The sequence below is a fragment of the Strigops habroptila genome, chromosome 2, assembly GCF_004027225.2.
Source record: "Strigops habroptila isolate Jane chromosome 2, bStrHab1.2.pri, whole genome shotgun sequence".
NCBI lineage: Eukaryota > Metazoa > Chordata > Aves > Psittaciformes > Psittacidae > Strigops > Strigops habroptila.
Genome location: NC_044278.2, coordinates 70784297 through 70805525, shown reverse-complemented (window position 1 = coordinate 70805525; position 21229 = coordinate 70784297). Strand labels below are relative to the sequence as shown.

General features: G+C 43.6%; 1 protein-coding gene across 6 annotated transcripts in view; it reads left to right on the top strand.

Moving 5' to 3' along the window:
• The first annotated feature begins 501 nt into the window (after positions 1-501).
• The window catches only part of MBNL2 (muscleblind like splicing regulator 2), a 112630-nt gene continuing 91902 nt past the window's right edge, over positions 502-21229 (top strand). For 5 of the 6 annotated variants that reach the window (XM_030474940.1, XM_030474948.1, XM_030474927.1 and 2 more), the window contains exon 1: positions 502-622. The gene's annotated coding sequence lies outside the window, so the exon portion shown is untranslated. Of the gene's footprint in view, positions 623-18215; positions 18609-21229 lie in introns of those variants that run through there. The other variant, XM_030474924.1, reaches the window with a different exon arrangement.

Here is a 21229-nt window from a genome sequence, read left to right as displayed (position 1 = left end):
GGCTGAAGGCAAACCGGGACCACAGCAGCTTCCTCTCTCTGGAGACACTCCATGGTTGTGAGGAAAAGGTGCCACCCCTTGCTCCAGGGAGAGCAGCCTGTGGGAGGACCGGGGCCCGAGGGTCTGCGCTGGCTGCTGCGGGCGAGGAGAGAGCCCTTGTTCGCCTGTGGACGACCAGAAACTTCAGGAATTCGCGTCAAAATCTGAGAAGAATGAGCTCTGGGAGCCAAACTTGTTTGTTTCCTCCAGAAAATCGCTTACAGTAATGGTGACACTCCACGGCTCCCGCAATAAAGAGGAAGCAGAACAACAATATTTGTTTGAGGAAGCCTCCAACTCACTATTTCGGCCCCTCTGCCGCCACTGTCGTTGTTTGAGGAGGAAACGCTCGGCCCCGGCCCGTGCCGGCGTGGGGGGCGGTGCGGGCTGCGGCGGGCGGGCCCGGCCCGGCCCCGGGGCGGTGCGGCGCGGCGCTCGGCTCCGGCAGGGAGGGGCTGGACCGCCCCGACGCGAGGAGCTGCCGCCGCCGCGGCGGGAGAGGTGACAAGCTGCTGCGCGGAGCCGTCTCCGCTCGGGTGGGAGAAGCGGGTGCCCTCCGCACTCCTCCGAGCCCCGCTCCGAGGTAAGGCAGCTGCCCGCGTCGCCGTCGCCTGCCCCCCGCTCTGCGGTGCCACGGCGGGAGAATAGCGGGTCCCGCGGCGCCTCCGTGTCCGTTCTCCTCCACCCCACCCCGCCGTGGGGCCGGGCCGCGCGGGGATGTTGCGGGTGCGCGGCGGCGGGAGTTCGGTTTCTCCGCCGCCCCGGGGAGGAGCGGCGGCGGCGGTGCCAGCGGCCCCGGGGGAGCCCGGCGGCGGCCCGCGCCGCCTCCCTGCGCGGGGAGCGGCCGCCGGGGCGCGCTCGGCCGAGCCGCTGCCTGTCCCGCTGCACCTGGGCGGGCGGCGGCCGAGCCCGCCTCGGCCTCTCCTCGTCCTGCCGCCGCCGCCCCGGGAAGGCGCCCCGAGCCTGGCACTTGTCCCGGTGCCCCCTGCCCCCGCCGCCCGTTTCCCTTTCGCTTCTCCGGGGGAGCCGCCGCGGCGTGGGACGGGGCAGGACGGGCGCTGCTGCTTGCCCGCTGCATCTGGTTCGGCGGTGATTTATGGCTCTGTTAACTCAGCGTTTGGCACGGCGCGCTTGCGGGGAGCGGCAGCGAGCGGGAGTCCTAAGTTTTTGTTACTTCTGGAAGGAAAAGGAAAAGGGCTCCGGGGGGCTGGGGCCACCCCGGCGGCTTCTCTTAAATCATCTCCCTCTTCATGCCCCCTGCACTGCGGCCGCGGCTCACTGTGGTCAGCAGGGATTAACGCTGGGCAGGTTTGGGGGCGAGGAGGGCATTGCCACCCGTGAAGGTGAGCATGGCAGGAGGGAAAACTGTCACAAATTAAACATTTTTCTTACTAAACCCCCTCCCCCCCCCCCAAAACAACCAACCACAAAACCCAAAACGTTTTTCTCACTACCACTTTTGTGTAGAAACCCTATATATTTATTCTTTGTATGCACGTACATGTAGGTTTGTCTCTGTATGCCTGGAATATACACATATAGTTTTTGAGCCACGAGAACATTGCCTATAGGCTTCTGTTTCCAGATGTTTTGTTTTCTCTTTCTCTTAGGCGTATTTGCATTTCTGCTGGGAGGGGAACAGGCAGCAGTAATGTTGCTGAATATGTATTTGAACAGTAGCACGGAGCAACTTGTGTGCCTTTAATTCAGCTGCAGAGGATATCCATGTGGGATTAATATACTTAAGTGATCATGTCACGCTGACGTATCTTGTTCAGACTTGTAGATTTTTAAAGCAGCGTGGACTTGTAGGTAGTAGCGGAAGTGTAATTAATTTTAGACATGTGACTTGGCCCAGTGCTTGTGATTTTAATGTGGTATTCGTACCTTGGTAAATAGACATAGATTTAGCCATCTGTCCTCCGTTTCCCCTTCGTTTGTGCACATACCACACTGTGCAAATGAAAAAGGTACCTGTGGCAGGCCTTAGGGATGAATATGTATTCAAACTTTTCTAGGAAGCACTCTGAAGTTGTTGTCAAGGACTAGCGGAAAGCTTCTTTCACACAGTTTTTGAGTTGCTTCAGCATCGGTGATGCCAACTCGAAATTTGTATTTGGCATTAATGCTATTTGCACACATCCAGTAGAGCTGATACTGCTGCTGGAAGGCATGTAATTCTTCCCACTATGGACAAGGGCCTTTTGTGTGGCGCCAATCTCGTGCGCTTTTAGAGGGTGTATGAACCCCGGGCAGAGCCCTGTGGTTTCTCCCTCCAGTGATGATAAGGTGGTGGGGTGCCAGCCAGTGTTGATCATTGGAGATCTAAGGAACAAAAACCCCAGACACAGGCTGGAGCTCCGAGATGGGGCACATTCAGTCTTTGGCACTTGCTGTATTTGCTGGTGTGTGCTGTGGCTTACCCACATGCAAGTGAAATTCAGAATAGCAAATTGAGGTATAGCGGTGATTAGCACTAGTGTTGGTCTGTCTGCAAGGTAACTTGCAGGACAGTGGCTGTATGGTAATGTTTTCCGATAGTCAAAGAGATAGGCTGTTTTGTGGTGGTATCCCTGCTGTCACCACTGGAGTGGTACTTCTGCATTGTGCATATCAGTGGGTGGATGACATTGTGTGTCACCTCAACGTAGTTTCCCTCTGAAACTTTCACTCCTTTATCATTCTCTGAAGAAATGGCCTGTTTTTAGACATGAGCAAACCTGCCGAAATCTCAAATCTTTGGCTTTGTTGTGTTTGGGATTATGATGCTGAAATCTTCATTTGAGCATCATTTTCTTAAATTGGGCTTTTACAGAATAACAGTTGTCATAAGATGGTTAAAAATAAAATCTACTTGCAGTTAACACTTGGTGGGTGAAATCTTCATCTCTTCTACTACAGCTGCTCTGTAGTTTCTCTGCTGGTTGCAGATTCTCTAGAATCGTAGTGTGCAGTACTAAATAGACTATTTTTTCTACTAACCTAGGGATTCTTAAACTGGGGTACACCTACCATAGCAAAAGGTATGCAAATCCTGCCACCAGTGGTGCATGACTGCCATTTCTGGAACCTCCATAGTCTTGCTTTTTCTTGGGTTAAAAGCTCTATTATACGACACTGGAAAAAGTTCTGTTAGCAATTTATGGCAGGAAGAAGTAAAAGCATATTAAATTGGTATTCCCATTGCTGCCTGATGGTGCTGGATGTTTTTGCACTATCCTCTGGGTAGCTCTTGGAATCTCAGCAACACTGCAGGATTGTTTTACTTCTTACACTGCAGAGTAAAATTGTACAGCCTAATTTATTTAGGTTTGGCATGTTCTCACTGAAGCTCATGCTATGCTAGGTGAATGAACAGTCTGCTTATTTATATTGCCTTCTTTTCCCCACTTTTAATAGGCCCTCATAGGTCTGAACATGATTCTACTGGAAGATTTCAGAATTTGGTTCAATCTGTCAGTAAAACCAGAAATTAAGAACGATGAACCATTTTAAACCTGTTATCGAAGAAGTATTTTCATCCTGTCAGTTATCAGGGTAGAAATCTCTCTTCACATGGCTCCAGCCAGTCCTGCAATCACATTTACTGCTCTTCTGTAATTTTTTTTCCTGGCAGTTTATTGTTAGCTCTCTGGGGCTGAAGTACTTAGGGCAGATGTGAACATGCTACCTTCATCTTTGCAGAAGAACAAAGTAACCTAACTGGCTTCCAGATATCACTGTATCTTTCTTCATGTCCCTTTATCATAGTTCAGACTCTTTCGGTTTACTTGTTACTCCTTTCTAGATGTCTTTTAGCAATCAGATCTTTGCTGGATAACTTTTCCCCAGACGAATTATTATTTATTTTCTCAGAGGCATACAAGAAATAAAATGCCTGATGACATTTTCTTCCCCTCCCCCCCCATTACCTTTCTTCAGTATTCTCCCACGTTCATTTGCAACTTTACGTAAGTAGAGCTAGTTAGAAAGTGTTCATTAAAATGTCATTGAAGTGAAAGGAAGAGTGTTGATCAAAAATGCTTTTTAGTTTCAAGTCACTCATTTCTGGTGAATAAACCTTTAAAAACAAAAATAATCTCTTTCTTTTCTACTGCTGCTATTTCCCTTGTGCTTTTTGCTGTCTTGATCATTGTGGTTGGATTATTTGCGATAACTGGGTTTGACATAATCAATTTTCTTACAGCCTCAGAGAAACACAGTATCGAAACAGTCGGCTAAAGTTGGAATTAAAATGTAGTCAGTATGGCTCAGTCAACTGCAGGTATGAAGGAACAGTAGACCTCTTGAGAGCTTAAGGCATTGAAATAACTCAACAGTTTATCTTGACTTGCAGCTGCACAGCAGCATTGGGTGCTGATGACAGTGATGACTGTCGGGGACTGTTCTTCTGCAGAGCCCATGGTAGTCCTGCTGCTGCCCTGGATTGGGGCCACAGAGAGCTTGTAAGACTGTGGGTAGGTGTTTGGGCACTGTGAGGATGCAGCCTGGAAGACTGGAGGATGGTGGTATGCAGCTGTATTACTGGCGAAAGACATAGCACATTTTGGAGTAATCAGATTTCCTGCACTGGAAGGTTTCATGAGCTGCCTGCAGCCTACTGGAGATGCAGGACACTCTTTGCTTAGATAGAGCTGAGACAGCAACACTGTTATTGAGTAATGTTTCAGTATGAAGGTATAAAGTCCAGAAATACTGCTGACTTATGACCACTTGGGATCATGTATCTCAAAGCACAAAACCAGGGTCTGTCTGTGGCTGCAAGCTCTTGACAGTCTTCCTCTGCTCACCACCAAATTTCAGGTTTAGGTTTAATTTCAGCTACTCCTTGTTTTGGTGGTGCTGCAGCTGCTCAGGCTGAAGGATAAATAGGTCTGTTGTGTCTCCACATTGACAGAATTTGAGACTGTTTCTGACTGGTTTACCTGGTGGTTTGATGCTGATGTTAGAAAGTAGTGAGGAGGGAATTGAGCTTTGTAGCTCCCTACAGGGGGAGGATTGAGTGATGGGGGAGCAGCTTCCCACTGCAGCTAGATTGTGCTGCTGCTTGTTTCCCCATTGCTCCTAGTTTATACAGGAAGGATCCAGACTGTTAATTGAATTTTTGTGGACCCTTGTGAGGTGTTCCCGTCCCCTCGGGAAAGAGACAAACATTTCATGCCTCGTGGTATTAAAAAAGAGGTCTTAGAGGTTGAGTATATATCAGCTCACACCTCCTCTGACGGGAGATAGTTTTAAGTATAGGAAGGTCCATGCCCTCTCTTTAGTTTCGTGTCCCTGGTCTATAGCATTACATATATTTAAGTGAGCCAATAGTTGGCGTTGTTACCGACCTTTTTCAGGAATGGGAAATTAGGCACAAGCCACTTATTGCTTGGGATGGTATATCCATGGCATGGTATATCCATGGCATGTTTATTCAGCGGTGGTGGGACTATTTTCAAGGAGGAAGGAAACTTCTGAATATGTTGTTAATGATTTAAGATTAGAAGGAGTATGGGTTGAATTCACCAGTCTCAGAGAAAAAACAACTGTCTTAGGTTGAGTAGGTCACTCTTAAGGTACTGGGGTATCTAAATGTGCTCAACTTGTGTTGCATAAGCTGTTGGTGGGTATGGGTGATGTGCATTTTTGTTACCCAGGAGGGCTTTCCAAAGCACAAGGTTTTAATGAAGCAGAGCATTTCCTTGCAGTGCAGTATGTCTATATGGATGTTGTAGGCCCTGAGAATTGAAGGCCTTAGCACAGGCTTTGATGCATTAATTACTTCAGCCTTTATTTACCATTCTCAAATCTGGAATTTCCCTGAGTGTGTATGATGAGACATTGAAAACATCCAAGTGGTTTTGGGGTGTATTTCTGGAGCAGCCATTGATCATTGCTGGTGTGGGGTTCCCTGAGCCCTGGGCCTTTATCCTGCTGGCCATTTGTGAGCTCTGAAAGACTTTGGAGTTGATCTTTGCTCTACTGAGGCTTTTTCTAGTTACTGGGAAACTGAACATTCTTTCACTTGCTGGAACGAGGTGATGCTCTTTCTGTAACAGCAGTAGTATTGTGATAGCCTTAATTTTCAGCTTCTCTGCCAAGCATCAGGTCAAAAATATGACCAACTTGCAGGTTGGACTGGAGCTGACCTGTGGAGGTGCTGAAGGGACTATAAGGAAACCGGCTTTTCATACAAAACATGAAAAGATGAGTTTTGGGAACTTCAGCCTGTTCAGCCTTTCTAACATATCTGTTGAAATTCGAGGATTTATCATTCTGGGATATTCTGCTACCTTCTATTATAGGGTATTAGTGCTAGCCTTCCTAAAGCTGTTTGTTTATTGCAGACTTCAAGTGAATAAATGTTAGCTTTAGCTTTTCAGATTAATGGAATATAATAAAGATGCCTTACTAGAGGTACTTTCGGTATCATGTTTGCAGAACAGGTGAACAAAGTGCTTCCTGCCATCTGCTTGTGACTGAGTCTTTGACTCCATATCATGGAGGGGGGAGGGAAAAACCATGGGATTTAGAGCTCATCTGGACAGCTTTGGGTGATGCAATGCATATCAGGTATTTCACTCCTGGGATTGTGTATTGCCTATTGGCAGTTAGAGGTAGGTCTTGCATTACTCAATTCATTCACTTAATTTCATAATGCTTTATGCTCTTTGCTTCTTGTTTGTATTTCTCCTGCTACTTGCAGCTATTAGAAGGTATCTGATTTCTCTGGTTCTTTTCTTAATTCCTTGAACAGCCCATTCCAGTTTATACCATGGCAGGTGAAAAGGGCTGTGCCATTCGAATTGCTGGGCCATGGGAGAGGCATGGACACCCTGTGACTCCTCCTGGGAGGTGTAAGCTGTTGAAACCTGGGAATGGTTAGACCTGGGTATGCATCCGGTGGGATCAGTGGGAGTGTAGAGAGGAAGGGTTAGGGTGTAGTAGCCGTAATGGTAAGATTAAGGCGCATTCCGGCAGAAGGAGGTGGTGTTGGTGGCTTCAGTCACTCATTTTCTTGAAATAATTTGTTCTCACTATTGTGAGTTAGAAGAGGGAAAGAAAATCAATATGCTTTCTGAGCTATAGAGGCCTCTTGACTAGTAGTGTGGCAATAATTGGAGGCCGGAGCTGGGTGGAGCTCAATACTCCTCCCTCATGAAGCAGCAGAGCAGTTTGGTCATCTGAATTGTGGTGATGGCCCCGGGGCTGACAGGAGGATTATTATAGCATTGTTCTTGCTTTCTAGAAAGCTTACCTCATTCTTCTTTATAAGTTTCAAAGATGATTGAATCACTTTTTCTTACGTGGTACCAGGTAGTGCCAAACCTGCTAGAGCTGGTCCTTGCTGCTGCCGAGTCCCCGGTGGAGCCTGCTGCTGGAATCAAACTGAAAAGGGGGAAAAGGTCTGTGTAGAACTGTGCAGAAGGCTTTTTAGGTTTGAGACAATGAGTTTTCTAAACACGGGCAATGACTGAAACTGCTGTAGTTCCACTTTGCTTACTTAGGCTGGATTTTGTCACTGGGTTTGTAGTTATTTGTTGCTTTCTGCATAATAGACTGAAAAAATGGAGCAGAATGAATGGGATATCCTTAAAGGTTGGGGTTGGTTTTGTTGCTGGTTTTTGTGTTTTGTTTTTTGGTTTTGGTTTTTTTTCTTGTTTGGGCTTTGGGTTTTTTTGAGCTGCAAGTATAACTTAAGGTTACATCGTCTTAAAAAGAAATCCTTGGAGATGGCCAGAATTGGAAGTGTCCCCATTAAATTTTTGGTTTTGAAGGACCTATAAAGAGCTCTTCTGCAAAGTAAGCACTAGTAACTTAATTTTTTGTTGTTAGGTGGCTTGGTCATAGGTACCTTCGTAAAATGGAAGTGTATTTGATATGCAAAATATCTGAGAGAAACAGTAAGGTCTAAAATTCTGTGGGCCTTTCTGTACAGGATCCAGAGCTTTTAACCTCTCCCTCTGTCAGCAGTTCAAAGAAGAATCAAAAGCAGCACATGCAAAACACTTGAGTGATATTGCTTTATATAAGCTGCCCACAGTAAAGGGAAGAGATAAAACTAGAAGTCTTTTCAGTTCACCATTGGGAAACTGAGCACACAGTCACTGTTGTTGTCAAAGGCGGTACTTCTAGTTCAGCTGAAGTCCTGTTGCTGTGTCTAGATCCCATGAAGAGCTATATTATGAATAGAGGTCTAGGCTGAGAGAGTTGGGCTTCTTTAGTTGGATGAAAAGGAGGCCAAGGGTCAATCCAGTAGCTTTTTACAGCTACTAGAGGGTGGTTATGAAGATCATAGGGCCAAACTCTACATAGTAGTGCCAGATGGCAGTAAGGGGCAATGCCAGCAAATTGTTGATTTGGAGATTCAGGTTGGACTTTGGGGAAAATCTTGTTACTAGGAAAGTAGTGCAGTGCTGCAGCAGGTCATCCAGAGAAGCTAGTATCTATCCTCAGAGCTTCTCGGGGCTCATCAAGGCCAAGCCACTGCTGATCTGATCTGCTATTGGTGATAGTCTTGTTTTGAGTCAGAAGTTTGTCTAGGTAACCTCCAGAGGTTTCTTCCAAGGTTTCTAGGCTCAGATAACCTCCAAAATAAAGAGTTTTGTAGACAATTTTGAACTGAGCTGATCAGTTGATGCTTGGTGGTAAACTTAATTTCATGTCCTCAGTACATCTTTTGTAGTTCATACAATAATGCTTTGATGACCAATACCAAGATTGATATTGTTGGCCTAAGTGTTTATGACCTGAAGACCTGCAGGTTATTTTTGTCAACAGGTTTCTTTTGGTCTCACCCAGCCCAGGGGAAGGGGCAGATGGTTAATACTACCCAAACAGGCAAACCCCTCCTTGGGGGGCTGCCAAAGATGGCTTCAGGGGATGAAGTGGCATTTCAGTTGCCAAGAAGGCAGGTGAACTGAGTGAAATTTGCTTTATGTTGTTAAGGTCATAATCCTAAATACCCCACAGCAAAAGGTCTGTGTAATCTTCATATTGTGCTTTTCCTCTGCAGTCCCCTTTGCCTAGTACTGTATTGAAGTGAGCCAAAGGCTTAATTTGGCTATATTAATATGTATTAGTGCCCATGTTTTGTTATTATTAGAGTTGGTATTGGGGGAATAGCTAAATGAATGGCTTTGTCAATTTTATATCACTTTTTTGGGGGGGGGATGGGGTAGAGGAAGAGGAGAGTCAGAGAAAAGTACAGAAGAGTGTTAGAAAGCTGGATGCTGTCTGCTTACAGACTTTTTTTTTTTCCTGCAAATAAACTCTCTGTTCTATGTTTGCACCATTGGTGAATGAAGTCCTGTATGTGGTTTGATTTTTTGAGGCATTCTTTCTGAAATGTACTTAATTTTTGAGGTGGCAGGATTAAATCTTGACATGTGCTGCTTGAAACATGCTGTCGGCAGAGATCAGGCTTTTGGATGCCGTTTTATCCCACACCTAATGCTTATGCTAGAGGACCTTGTTTCTTGCTCTTCGTTACTCTTGTTTGCTTATTGTTCCTGCGTGAAAACAATTCTTCTTTCTTCCTGTGTATACAGCTACTTAATTTTTTGGTTTCTGTTACATGACATTGGCAAAAAAGAAGGTTCATGGATCATGTATATAGTCTTATGTGGCAGAGTAATTAGGCAAAGATCCACAAGCAATGTTTAAAAACATTATACAAATAAAAGCATTCCCGGCACTTTGCAGGAACTGGAGAGCGAGCTGAAACAAAACAACCTCTTTTGAGGTGGAAATGGAAATTTGGTGCAAAAGTCCTAACTGTTTGAATGCATGTACGTGATGTTTAAAGAAAAGCTTGCCTATGTGAACACAAACTCATAGACTTCACAAAACAGAGCTGCCTGCAAACCAGAAGACTAGTTGCTTGCCAGCAGTTCATAGAATCATAGAATCATAGAATCGTAAGGGTTGGAAAGGACCTTAAGATCATCTAGTTCCAACCCCCCTGCCATGGGCAGGGACACCTTGCCCTAAACCATGTGGCTCAAGGCTCTGTCCAACCTGGCCTTGAACACCGCCAGGGATGGAGCATCCACAACCTCCCTGGGCAACCCATTCCAGTGCTTCACCACCCTCACTGTAAAGAACTTCTTCCTTATATCTAATCTAAACTTCCTCTGTTTAAGTTTGAACCCATTACCCCTTGTCCTACCACTACAGTCCCTAAGGAAGAGTCCCTCCCCAGCATCCTTGTAGACCCCCTTCAGATACTGGAAGGCTGCTATGAGGTCACCACGCAGCCTTCTCTTCTCCAGGCTGAACAGCCCCAACTTTCTCAGCCTGTCTTCATATGGGAGGTGCTCCAGCCCTCTTATCATCCTCGTGGCCCTCCTCTGGACTCGCTCCAACAGCTCCATGTCCTTTTTATGTTGAGGACACCAGAACTGTACGCAGTACTCCAAGTGGGGTCTCACAAGAGCAGAGTAGAGGGGCAGGATCACCTCCTTCGACCTGCTGGCCACGCTTCTTTTGATGCAGCCCAGGATACGGTTGGCTTTCTGGGCTGCAAGCGCACACTGCCGGCTCATGTTAAGCTTCTCGTCAACCAACACCCCCAAGTCCTTTTCTGCAGGGCTGCTCTGAATCTCTTCTCTGCCCAGCCTGTAGCAGTGCCTGGGGTTGCCCCGACCCAGATGTAGGACCTTGCACTTGCCTTGGTTAAACTTCATAAGGTTGGCATCGGCCCACCTCACAAGCGTGTCAAGGTCCCTCTGGATGGCATCCCTTCCCTCCAGCATATCAACCGAACCACACAGCTTGGTGTCATCGGCAAACTTGCTGAGGGCGCACTCAATCCCACTGTCCATGTCGCCGACAAAGATGTTGAACAGGACCGGTCCCAACACCGATCCCTGAGGGACACCACTCGTTACAGGTTTCCAACTGGACATCGAGCCATTTACCACAACTCTTTGCGTGCGGCCATCGAGCCAGTTTTTTATCCACCGAGTGGTCCATCTATCAAATTGATGTCTCTCCAATTTAGAGACAAGGATGTCATGCGGGACAGTGTCAAACGCTTTGCACAAGTCCAGGTAGATGACATCAACTGCTCTGCCGCTGTCCATCAGTTCCGTGGCTCCATCATAGAAGGCCACCAAATTGGTCAGGCAGGATTTCCCCTTAGTGAAGCCATGTTGGCTGTCACCAACCACCTCGTTGTTTTCACTTGGCATAGCTTTCTCCTACCTATCATCCATACTTCACAGAAAGAAATAAAACCCTGTACTTACATACTCCAGGCCTTCCCTCCTTGCCAAAGTAATTCTTTGTTAATTATATGGAGTCCTCTGCTCTTACATGTGCAGGTTATTAATTGCTGTAAAAGGGTGAGGAATTGAATCCTGCTCTTACTGATTTTAAAAAACAAAAATTATCCAATTGGCTCTCATTTTCTGTGAAGTCTCCTGGAGCCTATTTTCTCTGCTTACGGTAGAGATTGCTTGCTGATTTTGCTGCATGCCCCTGAGCATATACCCTACAGACTTGGGCTGTTAAGTGGCAGCTTGCAGGGAAACAGGAGCTAGCGTCACCTGTTAAATAGCAATGGAGTGTTTTACACCTGTATGTGTGCAAAACCAACAGGATAATTTTAATGAATTAGACTGCCCTGATTTATTTTTGTGCTAATTGAAGATGGGAAAAATTCAAAATGTAGCTTAGTTTCAGTGGCATCATTTTTCCTTTGGGTTTAGAATGGAGTAATAAAACAGAACTTTTGGATTCAAAGGATAATTAGAGTCCTCATTACATCACTGGTCTGACAATTTATTATTTTCTGCCATTGCTTGAATTATATGCAGAATCTCGGATACATTAGAGGCTGGTAACTGAAGCTTTGTAGGAGATTAAAAAACCCCCCACCTTGTTTTACCTGCAGAAAATGTCATTAGAATATTTTTCTCATGCAGTTATGTGAAGTATTATTTTTGATAATCTGGGAACTTTTTAAAGGGCAAATCTTGTTCCCCAGTAAGTTGGCTATTGTGTGAAGCCAGCAAATTCTCAGGATAAAGGGTAGAATATAGTATATGCATCCTCCATCTATGCTCCCTGAAACACAAGAGGATTTTCCTTGCCTGTGTGACTTTGTGGCTGAGGCTAGTAGGTTCTCTGAAAAGGTGATTTATCAAATGGTTTCCTCCTGTTGTGGGTTTGAATAGGAGCTACTCCAAATCTGAGGCCAGAACAATAGCTATGGAGGAAATTAGTCATGGAGGGATCTGAGGAGGAAGGAGCATGTTTTTATCAGCAGTGGAAGAACTTCCCAATACACAGGGGTCTCACTAAAGATAATTTAGGCATTAGTCAATAGTGGCAGTTTACACCTTCTCATTGTTTCCAACTGGGTATTAAAGACTAAAGGGTAGAACACTTGCTTTCTTCTTAATTTCACACATTTGGAAAGTATTCTTCATAACCACATAGATTGAAAATACATTTTTGTGAAGGCTTAAGCATTTGGTGTTTGTTTCAGCTGGAGTGAGAGGCTTGGGAGACTTCAATCACATAATTCCCTGGTTATGGCAGATGCTGAACAAAATAGGGTAACATGAAGTCAGTTAGCAAAGAGAAGTATTTATCTTAAATTTATGATATATGTTGCTGGCTTAAATAGTGCTTGTGCTTTTATCCTGTGATTCCTTGTGATTCTTAAAACGTCTATTCTGAGTAGGGTTCAGCAGCTGAAAATAAAGGATTTTGGTTTCTATGTAACCCTTTTACATTCTGCTAGAAGAGTTGGGAAGATCTATTCTGATATGTATCGAGGAGATGGTTTACATTTTTGAACAGAGACACGTACCTATATATATGGCATCTAAAATGACACTAAACAATTTTATATCTGGGACATCTGCATGGGGCTGTCAGACATAAGATGAGACATACCAGTAGCCCAGTCTTTCCAGTGGTGGCCACTGGAGGCCAACAGGAATTCCCTAGGGCCTCTACGAAGACACTAAATGTCTGCATTTGGATGACAAATTTAAGTGTTAATGGTTTAATACTGCCGTGATTTGGTATTTCAGATCAGCAAACTGCAAACAGCTTTTTTTTTTTTTTTCAGCTGTCATGAAGAAAAATAGGATCACTTTCCTGAAAAAAACCTTTTGCATAAGTCGTGTTCTAAGAGTAAGGCAATACAGGCCAGTTTATTTTATCTAGCTTATTATTTTGCCAGTTTATATTACCTAGTTTATGTAGACAGAGTCAGCAAGATATCGGTTGTTTTATCAATCTTCTCTCCTCCCAAAAATGCCTCCCTCCAAAACCAAAATCAGGGGGATCCCAGTCCTACTCCTCTTAGGTTAATTTGGTGTCAATCAGTTGTTCAGAGGAGGAAGGCTCGAGTGAGTGCAACACTGATGTTCAGTTAGGGAAAAAAAAAACTGGAACATGTTCAGCATAGCTTAGAGAACAAGCTTATGTAGCTTATATAGTAACATAGCTGAAACATGCTTATGGCAAGCTGAAGATTTACACCAAAGCTGTAACTGTACATTGTCAAAATACAGGTGTTCTTTAGCTATATGTTAATGTCTTCAGTTATTTTAAATGAGTTTGGAAATTGAAAGTGCTATCCAATGCATGTGAGTTAAGCGTCTAAATATTTATGTTCCTAATAAAGCTTCTTATATGTTTAATGAAAGACATGATAGAAGGAGCCTAAGAGTGACCATCTCAGGTAACCGGCAGAGACACACAGATGCTTTTAGGATATGATGGAATCTCTTAGAATAGCTACTTTGGGATAGGATGAATCACAGCCCACAAATGCCTATTTCTCTTCAGTGGCTATAAAGAGAGAGGGGGAGTAGAGTGACTCAGTGAGATGTGGTTGTTTATATTTGGTCAAATATATTTCAAGCTAAGTGCATAAGGCTACAATCCAGAGGCAGCTCAGCTCTCCACGGCACCCAGGATATGTGTCTCAAATGTTCAGTTACAAAGCCTGGTTGGAGTGTACTGCAGCTCTCCTCTGGCTGGTGCCTGCAGCACCCTTTCCAATTGGAACCACCCTGTGAGAAGGCATGGTGCATGAGTACTCAGTTTTCATTCTGATGGGGAGTTGGTGTTATCCCAAAATAAAGTCAGGATGCAGACTGGATGTGTGCGTGAACCCATGTGTTTGGATCTCACGGTTTAGACATGGCTTAAATTCCTTGTGCAACCAGCGGAAGGAGAGGGGATTTGGAAAACCTCCAGAAGCCACCTTAATTTTGGTAAGATTGAATCCTAACACGTAACTTGAATATGTGCTTGCTTCAGTGGTGTGTTTTCATTTCATATTTCTCTCAGCATATATGATGGAAATAGTATAGTCTGTTTTCATGTCCAGTTTTCTTTGGTTAGGGAGATGTTGGGATGTCTGGGTGCTAGGAAGTTAAAACAATTGGAATCCTGGAATTAAAGTTCTTCTGATAAGTATATTTTAAAACCAAAATTAGACATAGAAGTGTCCTTTCAGTACAGCATACCTGCTTCCAGTTAGTAATTTGAATTTTGGCATTACTGTTTACTTTTGTAACTTACAATAATTTCTACCATCACTTCAGCCCTAAGAGAGAGTGAGGTATTTTGCAAAAGCTGGCATCAGTATTACACATGAATAGCTCTAGATGCCTAGTTTTAAAATCTTGGCAGCCACCTAGACTTTTCTTTATGCTGTCATTCAGACCATAGCTACCAAGGCTGAATTTTGCTGGTAGCAGCAAAAGTTACTACAGGAGAAATCTATTAGTGACATAGGAAATAGTTTCAAAGTTCTGCTTGCCCTTGCTGAACTTGCCAAAATGTTACTGTTGCCATAGGTCATCTACGCAAGGCTCAAAATCATATTCCTTCTATACTAAATGTCACATAAGTTGCTTGGTGCCTTCAATGTTAGTATTATATATATTTCGTGCTTCTTGCAAAACTCCCTTTAAATTGAGACATTTTGTTGTTTCTGGGATTAGACCTAATCAGTATGATTCAAGAGCTAAGAAGGAAAAAATGGCTGTGCAGGTTCTGAGTGTTCCAGTTCTCTTCCTCTTTATTACTTCCAAAATAGTCCACTTTTCTTCAGAAGTTTTATCAGAAAACTATCTATAATAGTCACCTTTAGCAGCATTTTCCCCTTGATTCATTAATTATAGGAGCATGTCAAGCAGAGCAGATGGCATTTTCTGAGTTGAGAATTTACCTTTATTTGTTATTCTTTGTTGTGCTTGACATCTGAATTTCTCAGCTTCTCTAAGAGGATGTCATTTTGAAATTAAATATATAATATGATTGTAGAAGTTGGCCTGAAAACTGAAATCCTGGCCTTTTTCTTTGTAACTGATGCGAAAAATGAATGGGCACATGGACACTCCTCAATGTACAGAGCAGGTATTTTTAAAATCATTTTCTTCAGTCTGTGAGCTCATGCCTTATTTTTTGCACACTACTCGAATGCCATTTTTGAGAAAGATTGTACATTTTCTATTGAGCTTTTTGATTGGCCTGACCGAAGGGTTCACAAATGTGACGTGATTTGTTTTCAGCATGCCCTATTGAGTTGAGTGGCTTCTGATCCTTTGGCAAGGGAGGAAGTAAAAGGTAATAATCCACATGAGGAGCTGGGAGGGCCTCATGACTGATAGTTTTGTGTTCATAATTCAAGAATCCTAGGAATGATATCTGGGAACACCTCAACCCTGTTTGACTGCAATTGAAGCTCTGCAGTGGTTGAGCACTGATCTATGTGCTGTGAAGCGGTGGTGCTGAAATATGGTTGTGCAGGCAGTGCTGAACCCTCGCCTGTCAGGGCGTTGTGTTGGTGACTTGTCTTGGGTTTGTGGGGTTTGTTTGGGTTGTTTGTGGTGGTTTTGTTGGGTTTTTTGTGTTGTGTGTTTGGATATTTTTGGACGTAACTTGAAAGTTTTCTCCCTCTAGAAGCAAACTAACGGACCACAAAAGCTTCTGTTGCACTAGGAACATAGACATTGTCCATGTGGAGGGTGGCTGGCGCCTGTTGGCTGGTGGTGACTGTGCCACTTACTCCCCCCAGCTCCTTGTCAGGCTTGGGCACCGTCTTCTTCCTTGTTGTAGCCTTCTGCTCAAGCAGACCCAGGATTTCCAGACTCTGGCTCTTGCATCTCTTCCTCCCTTTCCCTCTCATCTCTCTCTCTTCCTCTTCTGCTCAGCTTCATGTCACGTTTTGGTCCACCTGACCTTTCTCATACCCCCTTTGCAGTGCGCTCTTGAGGGCTTGTCTCCTGCATGTCCGTGGGGCACTAGCCGAAGGGTCATGAGAGCAACAGGCAAGGTTGTCTTCCTGCTGTCAGCTCCAATGTCTGGTCTCTGGCAGATGGGAGCAGCAGTTACAGGGGAAATCCTGCTAATCTCCTGTAACTTGAGCCCATTACATGCTCAGTCGCACTGTGGGGCTGGTGCTTTTCCAGCCGCATACGGACAGACGGACGGAGGAGGTGGTGGACGCTTACTGCAGAACGTTTTCTGAGGTTTGCACTGTAGGGATCAGGAAAAGAATTGGAGAGATGGTGTGTGTCAGCTGAATTCTAGCAGGTTTTAAAGCTTCCACAAATAGGAAAATATTTTCATAAGTATAACAAAAAAACATAGCCTTGGTTTAGCAAAGAAAAACAACTGAAAAAGCTAGGGATCAGCACTCTGCCAAATTTCAGACTGCCCCGACATGGGCAGGAGAGCCAGAGCTCCCCAGTGAGTGAGTTACAAGGGTAGCAGAGCAACATGTTTTTGTCTTGGCTATCTCGGAAATGGGCAAACTGTGTTTTGGCAGAAAAGTAAATAAATCCTGCAGCAGATGTCCAGCATGGAAAATTTTTAACACGGGCAGCTCGAGATTGGCAAAGTTAAAAGGATGTAGAAAATACGGACTGGTCATCTTAATAACAAATGGCATCACCACCCCTGTCCCTGGGGTCTTTCAAGACCCATCAGAATCAACTATTTGGGGTTTTGGTTGGGGTTGTTTTTGAGAGAGAGAGAGAGATATATATATAGGGCAAAATAGAGCAGAGTGAAGGGGGTGATTGAGCAGGGAGTAGGGGCTGGCTGGTAAGAGCACATTTCAGCTGTGCCAGAGAGAGGAGGGTTTTAGCAAATTGAGTGGGAGATGGTGGAGCCCAGAGGAGGGTTTTTGCTTGTGGGATAGAGGAATAATAGATTTTTGGGAAGCCATGTTTATAATATGCAAAACAGTCCATAAGAAACAATGGGGCCTTGGGACAGAGCTGCCAGTGAATGAGAGCTTTGTTTTCCTCTTGTCTATTCATATTTCTAAACTTTTAGTGGAATTTTAAACACATTTTACAGTTGTTGTGGTTTTTTTTTTTTTTTTTTAATTTAATGGCTTGAATTGCCTAAATGCTATCCAAAGTAGTATTATACTGCAATCTTTACCCTTCTCTGGATAAAGATTGACTTTCAGCTTAACCTCCTTTTTGATATTTTTTTTATTTGCAACTCTCTTTCAATAATCCTTGCCTGCTTGTTCTCCTGTTTGAGAAAACTTCAGCAAAATTTGTGGGGAAAAGTGATCGACAGCAGACTGTGAGTACCAAACGTGTCAAGCTGCCCACAGTTTGACTTGAAAATGGCAATTGGTATCATAGTCCTCATGCCAGAGCCTTGATACAAATGAGCATCAGTGGTAAGCTAATCACCCGAACCGTAGTTTAGATGCTGCTGATGTGATTTGTCTGCCAAGGATATTAAAACACCATTGTACAGATTATGTTTTCATCGAGAAGCATCCCGTACCTGCAGTCCCTAACAACTAGTCTCGAATATTCGGAAAGACATTATGCATGTGTTGCTGTTAAATGCAAATACTGCTCATAAGATTATGCAGCATTAAAATATTACTGCCTGGATTGGAGTGGGTTTTGGCTGCATGTTATAAATAAAGGCTAGATTGTTTGGTTTATGGTGCACAGCTCACCTTTACAAGCAAAACGGCATCCCTGCAGTTCCGCAGTTCTGGAAACATTGTTTGTGCACGCGTTTACAATTAGCAAAAGCTTTGAAAATCCTTGTGCAAGAAGACATGGTGTAGATGCTGTTGCAGTGGAGGGGAAGGGAGTTCTTTGCTTTTGCTGTGTATGTTATTTCATGGAGGTATTGCTTTATCGTGCCGGTAAAACTCCTTCCCTGCGTGAGGGAAATTCCTGGTTCATCAGTATGGATGCATTGTTTTTACACATTAGAAGTGCTGTGTTGCTGTGTCAATCATCCCGTTAGGATCGGTTTGAGAGCATAAGGCTGACGAAGCTGGGTGTGATTGGCTGCCATATGCTGGGAGGGCCCTGGGAGAAGGAAGGGCTGCAGTCTTTCAGCAACAGAGTTTAGGCTCTTTGCTTCATCATCTGAGGAAAAATCCCCAGATAAGGCACAAGGCTTTCTGAGGTGGGGGGTGGAGGAGGAAAATTACAGGCTGCTTATCGTTTCATTTGAGAATGACTTACCATGATGCGATGGGAAAGATATGGCTGTTTGTTTATATCAGATGTTCCTGTTCCCGTTGGGAATGTGCCGAATAGACAGGGCTAAACAAGGTAGGAGGATCACTGTCTTTTATTGAATGTTTAAAGAGTTTGCTGCAGTGTGCTGCATACTGTCTGTGTTGCTTGGGGGAGTCGGGGAAATGATGTTTCTCTGGTGAATATATTCTGTTTGGGTCCAGTAAGTGGATTTTATGGTAACTTGTTTTCAAAGGGAATTAATTTCCAACGTACATAGCTCTTGTCAGAAATAGAATGTGAGTATACGCATATTAACGCAAGTAAAAAAAGAAATAGGTCAGTGTGTTTCAGAAGTGCTGTTACCCTAATTGGATTTTTAGCTGGGTTGTTGTCTGGTGGTGCTTCCTAGCTTGCAGAAAGAGAAGGAGTCTGCCTGGAAATCTGTGAAGTTTATAGCAGCTATGTTTGAAGATTTAGGTGAATTAGACTGGCTGAGCTAAATAATTCCCTGTCAGATGCTTTAACTGAAGCCAAGACTCCTTGTCTTAGACTTGTAGGAGCCATACAGTGAGATTACAATATTTTGCCCCGTTACAAAAGTGTGAGCATTTTTGACTGCACTGTGATTCCTTGTGCTCTTGAAGGCAAGCTGGGAGAGTTTTTTGTATTCTAGTTTAGCTGAGCGTTTCCCCTGCCCTTTCCAGGTCTTTGTCTTGGCAGCAAAAGAGAACCTGTACATGAAAACAAAGTTAATAATATGTGCTGCAATTATCTGATCATTATACATTTTTAATGAGAGAACACACAGCTAGCAGTATAATTTAATGAGCAGGCTGGCTTTTAGAGCAATGATTTCACTGTGCTGAGGCACATCAACTTTCTTGCGGAGGAGGAGCCTCAGGAAGGAATGGAGAAGATTTATGTTAAATGCTCTGGAGAGAAGGAAGAGGGTTATTTGCACAGAAATCTGTAAAATTCTGGAAGAACAGAGCAGTTGTTATTTATTAGATTGGAAGCAAACTTTACTGTCATATTGCAGAGGGGTCTGAGAACCATTGCCTCATCCTGTGATGTGCTGAAGCCTCTTCAACTTTTAGACTGCCATATGTATTGATAGTGCTCAGTACCTTTCAGGATCCCACATAATTAGCAACCTGAATTAACATGCTGTCTTCAGTTACGTTATAGCAGCAGTGTTTATATGTAGAGTATATAATGTAGGGGGTTTAATTTTTTTTTCGAGACTGACAGTGAAGCAGCAAAAAAATGTTATCAACTTATTTCTCCTGTAATAGCCATGAACACTGCATATAGATACTTGTATTCAAATAGGATGTCAGTAGAAAAATCAAGAGGAAGACTAAAGATCAATTTCTTAAAGAAGAAATTAGAGAAAAGAACCTTTTACTGCCTAGCAAGGCTTTCAGTGGTGTAATGTTGGGGAAGTTTTAAGATTTTTTTTCTATCCTAGGAAAAAGTTACACTAGTTCTAAAAGTATTGCATTAAATAGGCCCTTCTAGACCAACTGTCCACCCCTGCCCTCCCTTTTCCAAGGAGAAGCGCAGGACATGGGCCCAAAACTCCTGATGTCATCTCCTGGCTCCTCGCAGCTGACTGCTTCAGAGGACATTGATTTAACTTCCCTGCTCCCTGGCTGAATACTTGAAGACCTGCAGCTAGGTTGTTGACACATCTTCAGTTCGTGAACCAGATATTTTTAAACCCTATACTCTTCTAAGTAAAATCAATCTCGTGTCTTCTGAGAATTTCAAACTCGGCTAACACATGTCAGGGTATAGACCATTATTATTATTAAAAATCCACAGGGTATGGGTATGTATGTCTGTCTATCACTATTGATATTTAAATGGGTTGTTTGTGTGCAGAGCGTGTAAGCATGCGAGGCAAAGATTGGTAATTAGAAGCAAGTCAAATAATCTTTTTCAAGCTATAAAATGTGAGCTGAATTTGTAATTTTTGCAAATAAAACCATTTTCATGCAGAGCTTTCGGAGAAAACTTTTCAGTCTCGTGTTTTGAGACTCTTATTTTCAGATAATTAAAGTGGCTGATTTTCGTACCTTGGAGATTGCAGTGTTTACAATTATCCTTATTATGCCTGACTGCCAAAGTGAAATTTGCATTCGTCACTCAATCAAATAGTTTGATACAAGCTATTGACAGACAATCAAGTGATAAAAGGATTTTAAAAAATATTTCCTGCTTGAGGTGTATTTATACTACTACTTTATATGTATAGGTAAGTGGGCTTTCATCTTGGAGGGTAGAGGTGGTAGTAAATATTCTGCATTTACATTTTTATGTAAATAATACGTAATAAAAGTATTTTGGACCAGGTTCTGGTACCTCTTTTCATTTAGTAGTATCTTTTCTGCTTAATTGCTCTGTGGATTTCATCAGAGCTATTAGTGCGATAACATCTTGCTGTGTGCAGTCTCTGTTTTCAAGGAATAATTGCTGTTTAGAATTAGTTTCTTCATTTTCCTAAGGTAAGATTTTCTAGTAAGTTACAAGTCCTGAAGTATAGTGTTTGACTATAGAGTGTTTATAAAGTCAAATCAGATTCTTCATTTGTAAGCCTAGATTTTATAGAAATCTAAGGTAATTGTTTGCTGCTGAGAAAAATAGCGCTTAATGTTATGTGGGATTTCAGGCACTCAGGTCTGGTAACTCATCTCTCCTGTGAATGAATG